The following is an 8,592-nucleotide window of genomic DNA, read 5'->3' as shown; positions in this document are numbered from 1 at the left end:
CAAAAGTGTTACAATTAAGCAAGTGAAGAGGGAAAGTAGGGAGACTCCAGTTGTGGGGTTCATATCCCATTTCCAAACCTTGTTGCTGTTCCCAGCTCCTTTGCTTTCGGGGCAATGAAGAGTAGTAATGAATGGTACATAACAGCTACCTTGGTTGAGTACTTATAGAGTGTGTGGCACTGTTCTTGCTGCTTTAAGTATGTTATCTAATTCTCATAATACCCTATAGTAGTATCTAACTGATGATTTAAAAACAAGAATAGCAGTTACTTCTTTACATCGACACAGGAAGAGTAGTATTCCTAGTTCATCTGAGTCCAAAGTCTCAGGTTGAAAGGTTCCTTGATACTGGGTAGAGATGGAACAATTCAGGGATGCTTAAGCTTGGGGTCTGGGTGCCTGTGGTACAAGAAGGACAGAGGTGCGCTTTGGCCGCACTTGCAGGATAAGGCCCACCACACGAGGTCCATGCTCTTAGTACTTGCTTGGCAGAGTTTTTAAATACATTTAAGAGCTGATCCTACCTCAGATAGTACCCATGGCTTGCAAGGTATTCGAAATTTCTAAACTCAGCCTCTGCTTTTTCCCTAGGAACTCTCCAGGAACTTTCCCACCTGCTATTTAGGAAGAAGGTCCCACCCTAGATTTTTGTCTTGATCTAGGTTCACTCAGGCTGGTGTGGAGCCATCTCCTAGGGGCTAAAAGGATTTAAGGTAGTCTTCTGAGAGGGGTAACCCCAAAACAGTACTGGAATTGTAAACGTGTAGGAGTTTGCCAGGTTAGCTGGGGGGAAGCAGATAAAGCCCATGAGAACAATTTTGGACAAATGTCCATTCTGCCTTGGAAATGGAAATGGGGTAAAAGGAGGTGCCTACTTTCTTAAGGTTTGCTATGTAAGAAGAAACCAACCAGTGAAAGACTATTAGTTGTATATTAATTGTTCTATTCGCATACATCGGTCTTTTCCTGGCTGCTGGGACAGAGCAATTGTTTAATTTGGGGTGCTTGTAGAATAGCGGGTATTGATAAAGCATCCCAGAAGACTATATTACTTAGCAATCTTGTCTGCACATTTTTTCATTGGGAAGATTTTCCGTACAGAAGACAGAGTTTGCGTTTTCATCCTGAAATTGGGTTAAGGGAGTGTGGGGGGTAAAAGCATGGTGCAGATCAATAAGAAAAAAACCCTCCCCCCATACTCTCAAACAACAGGTGGTTTTGACCAGACAGGTCAACCCCTTTATGCACCGCATGTAATTGTAGGCGGCGCATTCAGTGCCAGCGTCCCTGGAATCTGCTACTGGGAGATGGGGTAGGTTGAGGGTTACGGGGGGGGGGGGGGGGAGCTGTCAGCGTCCCGCAACATGGGGGTTCCTGAGAGAAAGGAGACTCGAGTGTCAAAGGGCTGATGGGCTTCCTGGTCCAGGGAAATTAGCTTCCTCTTTCGGCGTCTACCTCCATGCGTTCCACGACCACTCCCATCCGTGGGTTCAGGTGGGTGGAGGGAAATAAGGGGATGGGGTTACCTCTACCGTGACCCGGTCCTTCCCCGGAGTTCCCATTAGGGCGATTTTCAGTGGTGGCTGCCGCCTCTAACTTAGCGGGGAGGCGCTGCGGTGTGGAGCGGAGGCTGCGCGCAGAGAAGGCCGGGGGTTTCCGCGCATTGTTGGGGATTGGGGGGAAGGGGGAGTCGCTAGCCCCAGCCGATTCCTGGGGCAGAGCCGCCAGGTGGGCGGATCAGGGGCGCGCGAGGCCGGGCTGGGGAGCGGCCAGAAGGAGGTGCCCGCAGCGGTGGGCAGCCCCCCTGGCCGGCCGCGGGCGCGGGGTGGTCTCCGCAGGGGAGGAAGTTCCCGGGCCGGCACGGCGGCCTGCGTCACAGGGGGGCTGGGACCGCGGGGGCGGGGAGGAGGGCGGGGAGGGGGGCAGGCGGCGGCGGCGACCCCGGGGCCGGGCGCTGGGCGGCGCTGGCTGCCGCTGGCCCGGCTGCGCGCGGGGCGGCGCTGGAGGCGGCTCGGTCCGCGCCGAGGAGGCGGGGAGGCGGGGAGGCGGGAGGAGGAGGACTGCGGGGCAGGGGCGTTAGCTGCGTCCCGGCTCGGAGCCCGCGAAGAGGACGAGGAGGAAGGCGCCGCCGTGGCCGCGGCCGCAGTGCTCCGGGCGCGACAAGCCATGAGCAGCGGCCTCGCGGGCGACCCCGCCGTCGCTGGCCGCCGCTGAGCCCGGCCCGGGGCCACCTCGCGGCTCCCCAGCACCCTCCGCACCGGCACCCCCACGCGCGGAGGTAAGGGCGGGGCGCGGAGGATGGAGAGGGGCGGCCGCAGGGGACTGCGGCTCGGTCCGCTAGGTGCGCGGGCGCCAGCACTCCCCCGCCTGCTCCCTGCCTGCTCCGGCTCCGGCTCCCGGCTCCCGGCTCCCGGGCGGGCAGAGCGCGGTCGCTTGCCCCTGTGTGGTCCCTGGAGCCCGACGCTGCTGGGGCGCAGGGACCCGCCAACCCAGCCTACCCCACCCATCCCAGCTTCCGGGCGCGGGTCCCCAGCCTGGCGCCAAGCGCGGCGCGGCCGCTGCAGGTTCTGCGGACTGGGGTGGGGGTGAGGGGCGGGAGGGGGGGACAGGAGGAAACGGGGCCACGCCGGGGGCGGTCGTGGTTCTTTGCTACCTTCAAAATCCCGGAGACCCCAGGGCCTGTCCCTCCTGGTCTGCTGTCCCCTTGTCACCCCCGCGCCCCTGAAGTTCACACTTTGGGCGCAGAGGAATGTGAAGGTCCCCGAAGGGGCCGACAGCGTGACGCCGCCCCCTTGCAGGACCCGAGGGGAGAGAGGGATGAGCCCGGTCGCGTGGGCCCCACAAGCCAGGTGTCGGTCTAGGCCCGCGGTTGAGTCCAGGATGGCTGCCTTGAACCTAAACTCCTGCCCATTGGGTTTCCCCTTTCCAGCTGGTTCCCAGAAACGAGGTAGCTGGGGATGGAGTGAGCAACTCAGGAACCGTAGTGTAGGGTGTGCTCTGTAGACGCTCATTTCTTTATTAATCCCCCCCCCCCCCCCCCCCCCACACACACACACACTCCGCCCCGCCAGTTCTTCCCTCCCCCACCCCGCGCCGGCCGGTGTACATCAGATCCCAGTTCCTTCAGATCATAGACACCCAGCCCACATCCGAGGACGGATAGCTCAGTGTTAGGGCCACACTAAACTTGGTTTCAAATTCTTTTAACGTATTTAAAACTCCCAGCAAACCAGTTAGGAGACACTTTCAAGTTCCTATCGCCCGTAAAGGAAAAAAAAAAAATCAATCTTTATGAGAGTGCTGGCATTGGGCAGAGGAAGGCTTGAATGACCCTATTTAACGAAGCCTGATGGGGGAGGAATAGGTAAAGAAAATGGCAGCCCTATTTTAGACACACACACTTCTCACAAGCCCCTGGTAATGTAGGAAATGTAGCCGTAAGCGCATTCGGGACTGGTATGCAGCAGTTTCCTAAGGCATGCGTGAGACTTCATAGACAAGTCATTCAAAATGCCATCGAGAGCCCTACCGGTTTGGCTCAGTGGATAGAGTGTTGGCCTGTGGACTAAAGGGTCCCAGGTTCGATTCTGGTCAAGGGCATGTACCTTGGTTGTGGACACATCCCCAGCAGGAGGCAGCTGATCGATGTTTCTCTCTCATCGATGTTTCTAACTATCCCTCTCTGTAAAAAAATCAATAAAATATTTTTTTTTTTTAAAAAAAAATGCCATCGAGATGCTAGAGGAGGAAGCGTGGCAGTGACCCTTTCGGTGGGCACAACACTGAGAAATCGCCGGGACCAATGAGCTTTTTAGGTGTATACATTCTCTATATTTTTTAAATGATTTGTGTAAAACCAAAATGAAAGCTGAACTTCACAAAATTTGCTCAGATTCATACGCCTTGTGTTGGATGTATAGGCATAGATAACAGATGTATACAAGGAATCTGTGATGTTTGCATTTCTGTGACTTGGTTAAATGGGGAAGGCCAAGGGTGTAACCCTGATTTGCTTTACTTTGGAGTCATTAACTTAAACACTCTCTAGGATAGGTTGTTTGCTTTCGGGGAGAAGGTGGGAAGTAGCTGCAAGGATGGATATTTTTTAAGGTTCACAGAAGAGATGTTGACCACAGATAGGGCCCACTAACACAACCATCATATCAGCGTGTTTAACAGTTTCCTTATTAATAGAATTATCCAAGCCTTTGTTAATGGTACTAATTTCTTATTTCTCAGATCAACTAAGCACTTCAATTTGCTTAATGAAATGTGTTTTTAGAAGGGAATGCTTTTAGTGAAAAAAATGTAAGAGACTGTAAGAGAAAAGAATGAATCATTTTCCACTTAATGAAGCTTATCAGTTTATCGTTTAAAAAGAATACAAAGTTAGCAATATTTTAAGTTCTACGGTACCCAGTTTTTATATGCTTTTTATTTCCTGAAAATTATTAATGCCTGAATAATTATTAATGCCTGAAGACTATTAATGCCTGAATAAGGCCAAGCCCTTTTAGCCGAATGATGGACTTTTCCATTATCTAAAACTCCCTCTTATTTTCCCTTCATAAATGTATTGTGACTGTATGAAAAAACCGGTCAAGGAAGTAAAGTCCCCTGTCCAGGGTTTTTCATGTAACTACTATATAGCGGAATTCAAATTTGGAATCAGGGCCATGTGTTTCCCAAACTCCTGTTCTTGCCACTGATCTCTATTAAATGACTAACTAAGAGCTCAACCTAATGGACATTTCACTTCTGCCCATCAGCTGTTCTCATCCACAAAATGATGGTGGCCATGGGCTACATATATCACACTTCCAAAGACTGGCTGTGTCTCCAGCCCTGGATCGCTTATGAAAGCATATTGCAACCAACAAGGGTAAAAATCACTGTAGAGGTATCCTTGAATTCATTTAATTTATCTTAAGATATAAATCATCCTAGATTGGCATGGGGTAAAGAGCCTAGCCTCAATATAGGAAAAGCTGAACCTGTGCGGTGTGCTTGAGTATTGATCTATGAACCAGGAGGTCACGGTTCGATTCCCGGTCAGGGCACATGCCAGAGTTGCAGGGTAGATCCCCATTTGTGGGCATGCAGGAGGCAATTGATGGATGATTCTTTCTCATTGTTGATATTTCTATCTCTCCCTTTCTGTCTGAAATCAACAAAGATACATGTTTTTTTAAAAGATAGGAAAAGCTGCATCAAATTCTGGCTCTGCACAGTAGGAGTGCCAACTGATTGACATTATTCAGTTTCTCCGAGCTGGTTTCCTCATATGTAAGGGAGTTCATAAAGCCTACCTGGAGGGATCATTGTTCCGATTAGATGTAGCAGTGCATACACAGGGCAGCTGCTGTCACCTAGTTGGTGCTTAGTAAATGGGGTGGGTGAATGCTCTGTATCCTGGCTAGCACTAATTGAAAGTTCTGCTGTATTTCACTTTTTGTGTATTTTGCATGTATATAGTGATTAGTCACTGTTATCTGTGATTCATTTTTCATATGGCTACACAAAATTCTAATCCAGTTTTTAGCATCTCCAACTTTTGAGTCACATCCTTTTTTTGTAGTCCTGACTTACACATATTTACTCACTTCACATAGTTTTTCCTTTGTTCCACTCTGCACATTTTTTTACGACTTTGCTAGCCACATTTTGGTTGGAATGTATTTTTTGGCAAAAACACTTTCCTGTTTTCTGCCTCTCCTGATTTCTCAGCCTTGCTTATCGCTCACAGAAGGCACCATGACAAATCCAGGGTCTGCCCCCCACACACCTTACCTTAACTGAGCGTCTACCCACTGAAATTCTGCATCTCCTTCAAGGCTCAGCCTGAATGCTACATCTAGCTGAGCTCATGTACCTTGTATTTTAAATCTTTTTCCCATTCACTTACAATTCAGACATGTAGCCCTAATGCTGTAAATAATATTATGTTTTACTTTCTTAGTTATTTGTCCAAGTAATATCCTATAAAAGACTATAATCTCTTTGAGGACAGGGACATTTTTCTATTTCTTACTAATTTTTTATATTTTATTGATTTCAGAGAGAGGAAGGGGGAAGGAGAGAGAGAGAAACATCAATGATAAGAGAGAACCCTAGCTGATTTGGCTTAGTGGATAGAGCATCAGCCCACAGACTGAAGGGTCCCGGGTTTGATTCCAGTCAAGGGCACGTACCTCCATTGCAGGCTCAATCCCCAGCCTTGGTCAGGGCATGTGTGAGAGGCAACCAATTGATGTCTCTCTCTCACATCAATGTTTCTCTGTGTCTCTCCCCCTCCCTTCCTCTCTTTCTAAAAATCAATGGAAAAAGTATCCTTGGGTGAAGATTAACAACAACAACAAAATTATGAGAGAGAATCATCCATCAGCTGCTTTCTACTCACCGCCTACTGGGGACTGAGCCTGCAACCCAGTATAAACCTTGACCAGTTCATGGGTCAACCACTGAGCCACACTGGACAGGCCATTTTTCTGTTTCTTAACGTTTGCTTTATATAAAACTTACATGCTTTTTATTTCCTGAATGAAAGATGAGTCAGAAATTCTGAGAGAGATTCCTACAGTAATTAGGACAGACACCCAAGTTATTTGTCTCTGTTACATGATTGTTAGTAGCGCCTTCCTCTTTATTTTGAGACTTGCTCATCCCAGCCTTCTCCACCAATTTAACTGGCATTCCATTTACTGGAAAGGCATCATTCTTAAACAAGCCTTGTCCACTAGGTGCCATGTATGATAGTGCATTTTCATTAATAAATTGCTTCTGTGGGGGGATGATAAACTCCTTAGTTGCAGGGATATTGAGCATGCCCCCAGTGTTTGAGTAGTTTGGCATTTTAGATGGGGTAACAGTCCAGATGGATTTCTTTCATTAGGAATCAGATTTACCTGAGGGAAAGGAACCCTTGCCTTAGAGAGAAGGTTGAGATAATAAGCAAGGAGGATTTCAACCCCCTTAGCTTGGAAATAAGACTCATCGTGGCAGTGTATTGGCTACCACTGGAAGTGACCTTCATGAGATAATTAGCACAGAGAAAAGACCCAGATAATCTCACCACAAATATGAGAGGTGGAAAAAATAAAAAGGAGGAGGTAAAAGCAAAGCATGACTATACTAACATATGACTGAGGCCTGTTAGATATCGCTCAATGCTGGACTATACTAGTAGAATTAGGAAAGAGACTGCGGGGTCAGGGTGAGCAAGAGAAACTAGTGTGGCCTTGAACTTCTAGTATATTAATATACTCCCATTGATTCCAGGGCTGGCACAGAAGGGCAAGAGGGTAATTTCAGAACTTTCCTTAAAATAGGTAGTTTGGTAAAAACATATTGAAATGTTTCTAAGCATTAAAAAGGAAAAGAATAACTGAACTCTTTCCTAATATCAGGCATGAAACAAAAAAATAACCCAGGCTATCTGCATAGAAGTATAACACACTGTCATAAATTCTAGGAGTGAACTTAAGATCATTTTTTGGTGTTGGATGGGTGTCCTTTTAAAATACCGTTCTGGCCCCAGCCGGTTTTGCTCAATGGATAGAGTGTCACTCTGCAGACTGAAGGGTCCTGGGTTCGATTCCGGTCAAGGGCACATGCCTGGGTTGTGGGCTTGGTCCCCGGTGGGGGGCGTGCAGGAGGCAGCCAATCAATGATTCTCATCATTGATTTTCTATCTCTCTCTCCCTCTCCGTTCCTCTCTCAAATCAATAAAAATATATAAAATAAATAAATAAATAAATAAAATGCAGTTCTGTAGTCTACAGTGTATCTAACTATGAATGGTAGTTGGTAGAGAAATGACAATATGGGTTCAGAAACTGAATAGAGTTCAGAAAAGAAAAGGGAGAATTGAAAAAATTAAAAAATTAATTTTAAGCAAATTGTTTGAAAGCTTAGGGAAGTAACTGAAGGGGTTCAGATGACTGAAGTATTTTGAATCAAAGGAATCCAGGAGAACTCTATGTTCTTTAAAGAACCCCTCTGAGGACTCGGAAGAAGCAAAGCTATTCCCATACTGAAGAAGGGTGGGAAGGTAGAGCCAAGAGGAAAGTTCGTGGGGCTAAAGCAAAACAACTGTCCCAAGGGCTTGCAACCTTAGAGAAAATAGAATGACACTCAGAGAAAAGTGTTCCTCAACCTTCCTTTCATTATTACTCTCCCTCCCCAGGCCTATTTCAGGTAAATTACACTATCATAGGTACACTGTATATCTGCTTACGTAATGTGGCCTTTTCGCAGGCTGTAAAACATTGCTTAAGACTTTTTTACCCTGCTCCCCAGAACCAATTTTCAACACAGGCAAGATCACACCCCTATTGAGAATACATGATGTAGCATGATTCTGTATTATGTTAGAAACTCACGAAAGAGCCATATGCAACTAAAATACATGAAGAATAGAATGAATATATATATATATATATATATATATATATATATATATATATATCCCCACATATATAAATATATATTTGTATGAATGCATTTGATACATTAATGAACAAGTTCTCTGGAATTAGATTGCTTTTTCTTTGCCTTATAAAAAAAAGCATGTACTATTATATTGGCTTTTAA

The 8,592-nt window shown here is 47.0% G+C and overlaps 1 protein-coding gene across 1 annotated transcript in view; it reads left to right on the top strand.

The window, feature by feature from the left end:
• The first annotated feature begins 2,041 nt into the window (after positions 1-2,041).
• LRRC8C (leucine rich repeat containing 8 VRAC subunit C) overlaps positions 2,042-8,592 on the top strand; it is an 84,050-nt gene continuing 77,499 nt past the window's right edge. Inside the window, exon 1 of the mRNA XM_081087771.1 lies at positions 2,042-2,278. The gene's annotated coding sequence lies outside the window, so the exon portion shown is untranslated. The remainder of the gene's footprint in view (positions 2,279-8,592) is intronic.

This window comes from Myotis nattereri (genome assembly GCF_964212035.1).
Source record: "Myotis nattereri genome assembly, chromosome: 3".
In the NCBI taxonomy this organism is placed as follows: domain Eukaryota; kingdom Metazoa; phylum Chordata; class Mammalia; order Chiroptera; family Vespertilionidae; genus Myotis; species Myotis nattereri.
This window is presented reverse-complemented; position numbering and strand designations above follow the sequence as displayed.